Raw genomic sequence first — 12,372 nt, forward strand, 5'->3', positions numbered from 1 at the left:
CTGCTGGTTTGAGTCAGAATATTTTCTAGGAGCCTGCAGATGCTCAAGTGGATGAAAATCACAAATGTAGTGGAAGGCCTACATTGTCTGAACCCACCCACCAGCTGCGAACTGCTGTGTCTTTTCAGGTTCACTCTAAAGCCCAGGGTCAATACCTTTGTCCTGACCTGACGCTGATGTTATCTCAGTTCTTGCAGGGGAGCGGGTCAAAGACCAGGCTTTGGGGTTGGTGTCTGCTAAGTCTCTTGAGTCATGTCAGACTCTGTGCGACGCTATGGACTGCAGCCTGCCAGGGAGGATAGCATTATTTCCTTCCTGTGCTTTAAGATGGAAAGCAAACTGCTGTACTTTACTTTATTTTGGGGGACTCCAAAATCACTGCAGATGGTGACTGCAGCCATGAAATTAAAAGACGCTTGCTCCTTGGAAGTAAAGCTATGACCAACCTAGACAGCATATTAAAAAACAGAGACATTTCCTTGCCAACAAAGGTCCGTCTGGTCAAAGCAATGGTTTTTCTGGCAGGCATGCATGGATGTGAGAGTTGGAATATAAGGACAGGTGAGCATCAAAGCATTGATGCTTTTGAGCTGTGGTGTGGCAGGAGACTCTTGAGAGTCCCTTGGACTGCACAAAGATCCAACCAGTCCATCCTAAAGGAAATCTACCCCGAATATACATTGGAGGGACTGATGCTGAAGCTGAAACTCCTATATTTTGGTCGTCTGATACGAAGAACTGACTCACTTGACAAGACCTTGATAGCGGGAAAGACTGAAAGTGGGAAGAGAAGGGGATGACAGAGGATGAGATGGGTGGATGGCATCACTGACTCCATGGACATGAGTTGGAGCAAGCTCTGGGAGTTGGTGATGGAAAGGAAAGCCTGGCGTGCTGCAGTCCGTGGGGTTGTAAAGAGTTGGACACGACTGAGTTACTGAACTGAACTCTAGCTAAGGCCATTTATGAGATGGAAAATACTTGTTTTTTTCCAATTATATATGATGATAGTATGAGACAAAGTCACGTGTGCCATCTGATTGGAATTGATAGCCATGTAAGAGTGTATGATTACAAGTAGGGCATTGTCTGCATTCAGTCATGGGAAGTATCTGGGTCATCATAGAGCTTCACCAAATGGCTTCTTCAACTCAACACACAAAGCCTAGAATATGAAGACTCCAGCAAATTGGGGAAGTGTGTGTGTTATTCCCTCAGTTGTGCCTGACTCTTTGGACCCCACGGACTCTTTAGACCCACCAGGCTCCTCTTGTCCATTGAATTCTCCAGGCCAGAATACTGGAGTGCATAGCCAGGACCTTTTCCAGGGAATCTTCCTGACCCGTGGGTCAAACCTGGGTCTCTTGCATTGCAGGCGGATGGTTTACCATCTAAGTGAGACAAGATAATAAACATGTGGCCTGTTGCCTAGATTTGGCAAGTCCTTATGTGTAGTCAATTTCTTTTGTGTCTTACGCATGGATGCCAGAGGTTTGCCACTTGATGCCTCCAAACAGTTTGATAGTTTGAAAAAATGCTGGAGATAAAAAAAAAAAAGAGGGGATCAAGTAAAAATTGAAATCTGGAAAACAGAAGATGAGTGATAAAGTTGGGTACCTTTGTCCAATGGAAATCAAAAAGAAAATGTAGAAATATAACCAGGTTTCTTTGAATTGAGTCAAATACAAGTCAGCCATATTTCCTGGTGTCTGTCTGTTTATGGTGTTTTTTTCAGGTTCAAAGGGCAGAGGCAGAAGAATGGTTGAAACAAGATGTCTCTCTTCTGGGACAGCACTGCCATCGTGCGGAAACAGTTTGATCAGGCCAAAGCTGTGAGCTGCTCTTCCTTGCGAGGCCTAGCAGTGGAGGCCGGTCAGATCAACTTAGGAACAACAGAACCTGAACTCAAGCCTGGCCCTCAACCTTTTCTGTGTGATCTGGCAGGATCGGTGGACAGTCAGGTTCTAGGCTTAGTATCTGATCAGTGAGGGCCCAGGACCAAGGAGCCCTCCAGCTGCTGCCAGGAAGTCCAGTCACAGGAAGGAGGTAAGCGGGGCCTCAGTTTCCTAACATTGTGGTGGGCCTTAGAGCCAAGCACTGAAAATGGGGGCACTTGTCTTGTGAATCTGCCCTTTGTAGGGCCTGGGCCCATTGTGACAGGAGTGACAGAGTGCAATGGACTGGCCTAATGCCAAGTACCTTAAATAGGTGATGCCATTGACGAAGTTGAGGGTGACCAAAAGTCTAAATAAAGTACCATGGCTTGGAGCAAGAAGGACCTGTATGGAAGGAATGGGAATACACTGACTTGCTGGTTTGAGTCAGAATATTTTCTAGGAGCCTGCAGATGCTCAAGTGGATGAAAATCACAAATGTAGTGGAAGGCCTACATTGTCTGAACCCACCCACCAGCTGCGAACTTCTGTGTCTTTGCAGGTTCACTCTAAAGCCCAGGGTCAATACCTTTGTCCTGACCTGACGCTGATGTTATCTCAGTTCTTGCAGGGGAGCGGGGCAAAGACCTGGCTTTGGGGTTGGTGTGTGCTAAGTCTCTTGAGTCATGTCAGACTCTGTGCGACGCTATGGACTGCAGCCTGCCAGGGAGGATAGCATTATTTCCTTCCTGTGCTTTAAGATGGAAAGCAAACTGCTGTACTTTACTTTATTTTGGGGGACTCCAAAATCACTGCAGATGGTGACTGCAGCCATGAAATTAAAAGACGCTTGCTCCTTGGAAGTAAAGCTATGAGCAACCTAGACAGCATATTAAAAAACAGAGACATTTCTTTGCCAACAAAGGTCCGTCTGGTCAAAGCAATGGTTTTTCTGGCAGGCATGCATGGATGTGAGAGTTGGAATATAAGGACAGGTGAGCATCAAAGCATTGATGCTTTTGAGCTGTGGTGTGGCAGAAGACTCTTGAGAGTCCCTTCGACTGCACGGAGGTCCAACCAGTCCATCCTAAAGGAAATCTACCCCGAATATGCATTGGAGGGACTGATGCTGAAGCTGAAACTGCTATATTTTGGTCGTCTGATACAAAGAACTGACTCACTTGACAAGACCTTGATCGCGGGAAAGACTGAAAGTGGGAAGAGAAGGGGATGACAGGATGAGATGGGTGGATGGCATCACTGACTCCATGGACATGAGTTGGAGCAAGCTCTGGGAGTTGGTGATGGAAAGGAAAGCCTGGCGTGCTGCAGTCCGTGGGGTTGCAAAGAGTTGGACACGACTGAGCTACTGAACTGAACTCTAGCTAAGGCCATTTATGAGATGGAAAATACTTGTTTTTTTCCAATTATATATGATGATAGTATGAGACAAAGTCACGTGTGCCATCTGATTGGAATTGGTAGCCATGTAAGAGTGTCGGATTACAAGTAGGGCATTGTCTGCATTCAGTCATGGGAAGTACCTGGGTCATCCTAGAGCTTCACCAAATGGCTTCTTCAACTCAACACACAAAGCCTAGAATATGAAGACTCCAGCAAATTGGGGAAGTGTGTGTGTTATTCCCTCAGTTGTGCCTGACTCGTTGGACCCCACGGACTCTTTAGACCCACCAGGCTCCTCTTGTCCATTGAATTCTCCAGGCCAGAATACTGGAGTGCATAGCCAGAACCTTTTCCAGGGAATCTTCCTGACCCGTGGATCAAACCTGGGTCTCCTGCATTGCAGGCGGATGCTTTACCATCTGAGTGAGACAAGATAATAAACATGTGGCCTGTTGCCTAGATTTGGCAAGTCCTTAGGTATAGTCAATTTCTTTTGTGTCATACGCATGGATGCCAGAGGTTTGCCACTTGATGCCTCCAAACAGTTTGATTGTGTGAAAAAATGCTGGAGATAAAAAAAAAAAAAAGAAGGGATCAAGTAAAAATTGAAATCTGGAAAACAGAAGATGAGTGATAAAGTTGGGTACCTTTGTCCAATGGAAACCAAAAAGAAAATGTAGAAATATAACCAGGTTTCTCTGAATTGAGTCAAATACAAGTCAGCCATATTTCCTGGTGTCTGTCTGTTTATGGTGTCTTTTTCAGGTTCAAAGGGCAGAGGCAGAAGAATGGTTGAAACAAGATGTCTCTCTTCTGGGACAGCACTGCCATCGTGCGGAAACAGTTTGATCAGGCCAAAGCTGTGAGCTGCTCTTCCTTGCGAGGCCTAGCAGTGGAGGCCGGTCAGATCAACTTAGGAACAACAGAACCTGAACTCAAGCCTGGCCCTCAACCTTTTCTGTGTGATCTGGCAGGATCGGTGGACAGTCAGGTTCTAGGCTTAGTGTCTGATCAGTGAGGGCCCAGGACCAAGGAGCCCTCCAGCTGCTGCCAGGAAGTCCAGTCACAGGAAGGAGGTAAGCGGGGCCTCAGTTTCCTAACATTGTGGTGGGCCTTAGAGCCAAGCACTGAAAATGGGGGCACTTGTCTTGTGAATCTGCCCTTTGTAGGGCCTGGGCCCTTTGTGACAGGAGTGACAGAGTGCAATGGACTGGCCTAATGCCAAGTACCTTAAATAGGTGATGCCATTGACGAAGTTGAGGGTGACCAAAAGTCTAAATAAAGTACCATGGCTTGGAGCAAGAAGGACCTGTATGGAAGGAATGGGAATACACTGACTTGCTGGTTTGAGTCAGAATATTTTCTAGGAGCCTGCAGATGCTCAAGTGGATGAAAATCACAAATGTAGTGGAAGGCCTACATTGTCTGAACCCACCCACCAGCTGCGAACTTCTGTGTCTTTGCAGGTTCACTCTAAAGCCCAGGGTCAATACCTTTGTCCTGACCTGACGCTGATGTTATCTCAGTTCTTGCAGGGGAGCGGAGCAAAGACCTGGCTTTGGGGTTGGTGTGTGCTAAGTCTCTTGAGTCATGTCAGACTCTGTGCGACGCTATGGACTGCAGCCTGCCAGGGAGGATAGCATTATTTCCTTCCTGTGCTTTAAGATGGAAAGCAAACTGCTGTACTTTACTTTATTTTGGGGGACTCCAAAATCACTGCAGATGGTGACTGCAGCCATGGAATTAAAAGACGCTTGCTCCTTGGAAGTAAAGCTATGACCAACCTAGACAGCATATTAAAAAACAGAGACATTTCTTTGCCAACAAAGGTCCGTCTGGTCAAAGCAATGGTTTTTCTGGCAGGCATGCATGGATGTGAGAGTTGGAATATAAGGACAGGTGAGCATCAAAGCATTGATGCTTTTGAGCTGTGGTGTGGCAGGAGACTCTTGAGAGTCCCTTGGACTGCACAGAGATCCAACCAGTCCATCCTAAAGGAAATCTACCCCGAATATACATTGGAGGGACTGATGCTGAAGCTGAAACTCCTATATTTTGGTCGTCTGATACGAAGAACTGACTCACTTGACAAGACCTTGATAGCGGGAAAGACTGAAAGTGGGAAGAGAAGGGGATGACAGAGGATGAGATGGGTGGATGGCATCACTGACTCCATGGACATGAGTTGGAGCAAGCTCTGGGAGTTGGTGATGGAAAGGAAAGCCTGGCGTGCTGCAGTCCGTGGGGTTGCAAAGAGTTGGACACGACTGAGCTACTGAACTGAACTCTAGCTAAGGCCATTTATGAGATGGAAAATACTTGTTTTTTTCCAATTATATATGATGATAGTATGAGACAAAGTCACGTGTGCCATCTGATTGGAATTGATAGCCATGTAAGAGTGTATGATTACAAGTAGGGCATTGTCTGCATTCAGTCATGGGAAGTATCTGGATCATCCTAGAGCTTCACCAAATGGCTTCTTCAACTCAACACACAAAGCCTAGAATATGAAGACTCCAGGAAATTTGGGAAGTGTGTGTGTTATTCCCTGAGTTGTGCCCGACTCTTTGGACCCCACGGACTCTTTAGACCCACCAGGCTCCTCTTGTCCATTGAATTCTCCAGGCCAGAATACTGGAGTGCATAGCCAGGACCTTTTCCAGGGAATCTTCCTGACCCAAGGATCAAACCTGGGTCTCCTGCATTGCAGGCGGATGCTTTACCATCTGAGTGAGACAAGATAATAAACATGTGGCTTGTTGCCTAGGTTTGGCAAGTCCTTAGGTATAGTCATTTTCTTTTGTGTCATACGCATGGATGCCAGAGGTTTGCCACTTGATGCCTCCAAACAGTTTGATAGTTTGAAAAAATGCTGGAGATAAAAAAAAAAAAGAAGGGATCAAGTAAAAATTGAAATCTGGAAAACAGAAGATGAGTGATAAAGTTGGGTACCTTTGTCCAATGGAAACCAAAAAGAAAATGTAGAAATATAACCAGGTTTCTCTGAATTGAGTCAAATACAAGTCAGCCATATTTCCTGGTGTCTGTCTGTTTATGGTGTTTTTTTCAGGTTCAAAGGGCAGAGGCAGAAGAATGGTTGAAACAAGATGTCTCTCTTCTGGGACAGCACTGCCATCGTGCGGAAACAGTTTGATCAGGCCAAAGCTGTGAGCTGCTCTTCCTTGCGAGGCCTAGCAGTGGAGGCCGGTCAGATCAACTTAGGAACAACAGAACCTGAACTCAAGCCTGGCCCTCAACCTTTTCTGTGTGATCTGGCAGGATCGGTGGACAGTCAGGTTCTAGGCTTAGTGTCTGATCAGTGAGGGCCCAGGACCAAGGAGCCCTCCAGCTGATGCCAGGAAGTCCAGTCACAGGAAGGAGGTAAGCGGGGCCTCAGTTTCCTAACATTGTGGTGGGCCTTAGAGCCAAGCACTGAAAATGGGGGCACTTGTCTTGTGAATCTGCCCTTTGTAGGGCCTGGGCCCATTGTGACAGGAGTGACAGAGTGCAATGGACTGGCCTAATGCCAAGTACCTTAAATAGGTGATGCCATTGACGAAGTTGAGGGTGACCAAAAGTCTAAATAAAGTACCATGGCTTGGAGCAAGAAGGACCTGTATGGAAGGAATGGGAATACACTGACTTGCTGGTTTGAGTCAGAATATTTTCTAGGAGCCTGCAGATGCTCAAGTGGATGAAAATCACAAATGTAGTGGAAGGCCTACATTGTCTGAACCCACCCACCAGCTGCGAACTTCTGTGTCTTTGCAGGTTCACTCTAAAGCCCAGGGTCAATACCTTTGTCCTGACCTGACGCTGATGTTATCTCAGTTCTTGCAGGGGAGCGGAGCAAAGACCTGGCTTTGGGGTTGGTGTGTGCTAAGTCTCTTGAGTCATGTCAGACTCTGTGCGACGCTATGGACTGCAGCCTGCCAGGGAGGATAGCATTATTTCCTTCCTGTGCTTTAAGATGGAAAGCAAACTGCTGTACTTTACTTTATTTTGGGGGACTCCAAAATCACTGCAGATGGTGACTGCAGCCATGGAATTAAAAGACGCTTGCTCCTTGGAAGTAAAGCTATGAGCAACCTAGACAGCATATTAAAAAACAGAGACATTTCTTTGCCAACAAAGGTCCGTCTGGTCAAAGCAATGGTTTTTCTGGCAGGCATGCATGGATGTGAGAGTTGGAATATAAGGACAGGTGAGCATCAAAGCATTGATGCTTTTGAGCTGTGGTGTGGCAGGAGACTCTTGAGAGTCCCTTGGACTGCACAAAGATCCAATCAGTCCATCCTAAAGGAAATCTACCCCGAATATACATTGGAGGGACTGATGCTGAAGCTGAAACTCCTATATTTTGGTCGTCTGATACGAAGAACTGACTCACTTGACAAGACCTTGATAGCGGGAAAGACTGAAAGTGGGAAGAGAAGGGGATGACAGAGGATGAGATGGGTGGATGGCATCACTGACTCCATGGACATGAGTTGGAGCAAGCTCTGGGAGTTGGTGATGGAAAGGAAAGCCTGGCATGCTGCAGTCCGTGGGGTTGCAAAGAGTTGGACACGACTGAGTTACTGAACTGAACTCTAGCTAAGGCCATTTATGAGATGGAAAATACTTGTTTTTTTCCAATTATATATGATGATAGTATGAGACAAAGTCACGTGTCCCATCTGATTGGAATTGATAGCCATGTAAGAGTGTATAATTACAAGTAGGGCATTGTCTGCATTCAGTCATGGGAAGTATCTGGGTCATCCTAGAGCTTCACCAAATGGCTTCTTCAACTCAACACATAAAGCCTAGAATATGAAGACTCCAGCAAATTTGGGAAGTGTGTGTGTTATTCCCTCAGTTGTGCCTGACTCTTTGGACCCCACGGACTCTTTAGACCCACCAGGCTCCTCTTGTCCATTGAATTCTCCAGGCCAGAATACTGGAGTGCATAGCCAGGACCTTTTCCAGGGAATCTTCCTGACCCGTGGATCAAACCTGGGTCTCCTGCATTGCAGGCGGATGCTTTACCATCTGAGTGAGACAAGATAATAAACATGTGGCCTGTTGCCTAGATTTGGCAAGTCCTTAGGTATAGTCAATTTCTTTTGTGTCTTACGCATGGATGCCAGAGGTTTGCCACTTGATGCCTCCAAACAGTTTGATAGTTTGAAAAAATGCTGGAGATAAAAAAAAAAAAAGAAGGGATCAAGTAAAAATTGAAATCTGGAAAACAGAAGATGAGTGATAAAGTTGGGTACCTTTGTCCAATGGAAACCAAAAAGAAAATGTAGAAATATAACCAGGTTTCTCTGAATTGAGTCAAATACAAGTCAGCCATATTTCCTGGTGTCTGTCTGTTTATGGTGTCTTTTTCAGGTTCAAAGGGCAGAGGCAGAAGAATGGTTGAAACAAGATGTCTCTCTTCTGGGACAGCACTGCCATCGTGCGGAAACAGTTTGATCAGGCCAAAGGTGTGAGCTGCTCTTCCTTGCGAGGCCTAGCAGTGGAGGCCGGTCAGATCAACTTAGGAACAACAGAACCTGAACTCAAGCCTGGCCCTCAACCTTTTCTGTGTGATCTGGCAGGATCGGTGGACAGTCAGGTTCTAGGCTTAGTATCTGATCAGTGAGGGCCCAGGACCAAGGAGCCCTCCAGCTGCTGCCAGGAAGTCCAGTCACAGGAAGGAGGTAAGCGGGGCCTCAGTTTCCTAACATTGTGGTGGGCCTTAGAGCCAAGCACTGAAAATGGGGGCACTTGTCTTGTGAATCTGCCCTTTGTAGGGCCTGGGCCCATTGTGACAGGAGTGACAGAGTGCAATGGACTGGCCTAATGCCAAGTACCTTAAATAGGTGATGCCATTGACGAAGTTGAGGGTGACCAAAAGTCTAAATAAAGTACCATGGCTTGGAGCGAGAAGGACCTGTATGGAAGGAATGGGAATACACTGACTTGCTGGTTTGAGTCAGAATATTTTCTAGGAGCCTGCAGATGCTCAAGTGGATGAAAATCACAAATGTAGTGGAAGGCCTACATTGTCTGAACCCACCCACCAGCTGCGAACTTCTGTGTCTTTGCAGGTTCACTCTAAAGCCCAGGGTCAATACCTTTGTCCTGACCTGACGCTGATGTTATCTCAGTTCTTGCAGGGGAGCGGGGCAAAGACCTGGCTTTGGGGTTGGTGTGTGCTAAGTCTCTTGAGTCATGTCAGACTCTGTGCGACGCTATGGACTGCAGCCTGCCCGGGAGGATAGCATTATTTCCTTCCTGTGCTTTAAGATGGAAAGCAAACTGCTGTACTTTACTTTATTTTGGGGGACTCCAAAATCACTGCAGATGGTGACTGCAGCCATGAAATTAAAAGACGCTTGCTCCTTGGAAGTAAAGCTATGAGCAACCTAGACAGCATATTAAAAAACAGAGACATTTCTTTGCCAACAAAGGTCCGTCTGGTCAAAGCAATGGTTTTTCTGGCAGGCATGCATGGATGTGAGAGTTGGAATATAAGGACAGGTGAGCATCAAAGCATTGATGCTTTTGAGCTGTGGTGTGGCAGGAGACTCTTGAGAGTCCCTTGGACTGCACAGAGATCCAACCAGTCCATCCTAAAGGAAATCTACCCCGAATATACATTGGAGGGACTGATGCTGAAGCTGAAACTCCTATATTTTGGTCGTCTGATACGAAGAACTGACTCACTTGACAAGACCTTGATAGCGGGAAAGACTGAAAGTGGGAAGAGAAGGGGATGACAGAGGATGAGATGGGTGGATGGCATCACTGACTCCATGGACATGAGTTGGAGCAAGCTCTGGGAGTTGGTGATGGAAAGGAAAGCCTGGCGTGCTGCAGTCCGTGGGGTTGCAAAGAGTTGGACACGACTGAGCTACTGAACTGAACTCTAGCTAAGGCCATTTATGAGATGGAAAATACTAGTTTTTTTCCAATTATATATGATGATAGTATGAGACAAAGTCACGTGTGCCATCTGATTGGAATTGATAGCCATGTAAGAGTGTATGATTACAAGTAGGGCATTGTCTGCATTCAGTCATGGGAAGTATCTGGATCATCCTAGAGCTTCACCAAATGGCTTCTTCAACTCAACACATAAAGCCTAGAATATGAAGACTCCAGGAAATTTGGGAAGTGTGTGTGTTATTCCCTCAGTTGTGCCTGACTCTTTGGACCCCACGGACTCTTTAGACCCACCAGGCTCCTCTTGTCCATTGAATTCTCCAGGCCAGAATACTGGAGTGCATAGCCAGGACCTTTTCCAGGGAATCTTCCTGACCCGTGGATCAAACCTGGGTCTCCTGCATTGCAGGCGGATGCTTTACCATCTGAGTGAGACAAGATAATAAACATGTGGCTTGTTGCCTAGGTTTGGCAAGTCCTTAGGTATAGTCATTTTCTTTTGTGTCATACGCATGGATGCCAGAGGTTTGCCACTTGATGCCTCCAAACAGTTTGATAGTTTGAAAAAATGCTGGAGATAAAAAAATAAAAGACGTGATCAAGTAAAAATTGAAATCTGGAAAACAGAAGATGAGTGATAAAGTTGGGTAGCTTTGTCCAATGGAAACCAAAAAGAAAATGTAGAAATATAACCAGGTTTCTCTGAATTGAGTCAAATACAAGTCAGCCATATTTCCTGGTGTCTGTCTGTTTATGGTGTTTTTTTCAGGTTCAAAGGGCAGATGCAGAAGAATGGTTGAAACAAGATGTCTCTCTACTGGGACAGCACTGCCATCGTGCGGAAACAGTTTGATCAGGCCAAAGCTGTGAGCTGCTCTTCCTTGCGAGGCCTAGCAGTGGAGGCCGGTCAGATCAACTTAGGAACAACAGAACCTGAACTCAAGCCTGGCCCTCAACCTTTTCTGTGTGATCTGGCAGGATCGGTGGACAGTCAGGTTCTAGGCTTAGTGTCTGATCAGTGAGGGCCCAGGACCAAGGAGCCCTCCAGCTGCTGCCAGGAAGTCCAGTCACAGGAAGGAGGTAAGCGGGGCCTCAGTTTCCTAACATTGTGGTGGGCCTTAAAGCCAAGCACTGAAAATGGGGGCACTTGTCTTGTGAATCTGCCCTTTGTAGGGCCTGGGCCCATTGTGACAGGAGTGACAGAGTGCAATGGACTGGCCTAATGCCAAGTACCTTAAATAGGTGATGCCATTGACGAAGTTGAGGGTGACCAAAAGTCTAAATAAAGTACCATGGCTTGGAGCAAGAAGGACCTGTATGGAAGGAATGGGAAAACACTGACTTGCTGGTTTGAGTCAGAATATTTTCTAGGAGCCTGCAGATGCTCAAGTGGATGAAAATCACAAATGTAGTGGAAGGCCTACATTGTCTGAACCCACCCACCAGCTGCGAACTTCTGTGTCTTTGCAGGTTCACTCTAAAGCCCAGGGTCAATACCTTTGTCCTGACCTGACGCTGATGTTATCTCAGTTCTTGCAGGGGAGCGGGGCAAAGACCTGGCTTTGGGGTTGGTGTGTGCTAAGTCTCTTGAGTCATGTCAGACTCTGTGCGACGCTATGGACTGCAGCCTGCCAGGGAGGATAGCATTATTTCCTTCCTGTGCTTTAAGATGGAAAGCAAACTGCTGTACTTTACTTTATTTTGGGGGACTCCAAAATCACTGCAGATGGTGACTGCAGCCATGAAATTAAAAGACGCTTGCTCCTTGGAAGTAAAGCTATGACCAACCTAGACAGCATATTAAAAAACAGAGACATTTCTTTGCCAACAAAGGTCCGTCTGGTCAAAGCAATGGTTTTTCTGGCAGGCATGCATGGATGTGAGAGTTGGAATATAAGGACAGGTGAGCATCAAAGCATTGATGCTTTTGAGCTGTGGTGTGGCAGGAGACTCTTGAGAGTCCCTTGGACTGCACAGAGATCCAACCAGTCCATCCTAAAGGAAATCTACCCCGAATATACATTGGAGGGACTGATGCTGAAGCTGAAACTCCTATATTTTGGTCGTCTGATACGAAGAACTGACTCACTTGACAAGACCTTGATAGCGGGAAAGACTGAAAGTGGGAAGAGAAGGGGATGACAGAGGATGAGATGGGTGGATGGCATCACTG

The 12,372-nt window shown here is 46.5% G+C and overlaps 1 long non-coding RNA gene across 1 annotated transcript in view; it reads left to right on the forward strand.

Moving 5' to 3' along the window:
* The window catches only part of LOC145536975 (uncharacterized), a 411,144-nt gene that overhangs the window by 60,726 nt on the left and 338,046 nt on the right, over positions 1 to 12,372 (forward strand). Inside the window, exons 28-32 of the long non-coding RNA XR_014076109.1 lie at positions 1,736 to 2,046; positions 4,044 to 4,354; positions 6,352 to 6,662; positions 8,661 to 8,971; positions 10,969 to 11,279. This is a non-coding gene — a long non-coding RNA (uncharacterized LOC145536975). The remainder of the gene's footprint in view (positions 1 to 1,735; positions 2,047 to 4,043; positions 4,355 to 6,351; positions 6,663 to 8,660; positions 8,972 to 10,968; positions 11,280 to 12,372) is intronic.

This window comes from Giraffa tippelskirchi, chromosome X (assembly GCF_054371585.1).
Source record: "Giraffa tippelskirchi isolate mGirTip1 chromosome X, T2T-mGirTip1v1.2.pri, whole genome shotgun sequence".
NCBI classification, from domain to species: domain Eukaryota; kingdom Metazoa; phylum Chordata; class Mammalia; order Artiodactyla; family Giraffidae; genus Giraffa; species Giraffa tippelskirchi.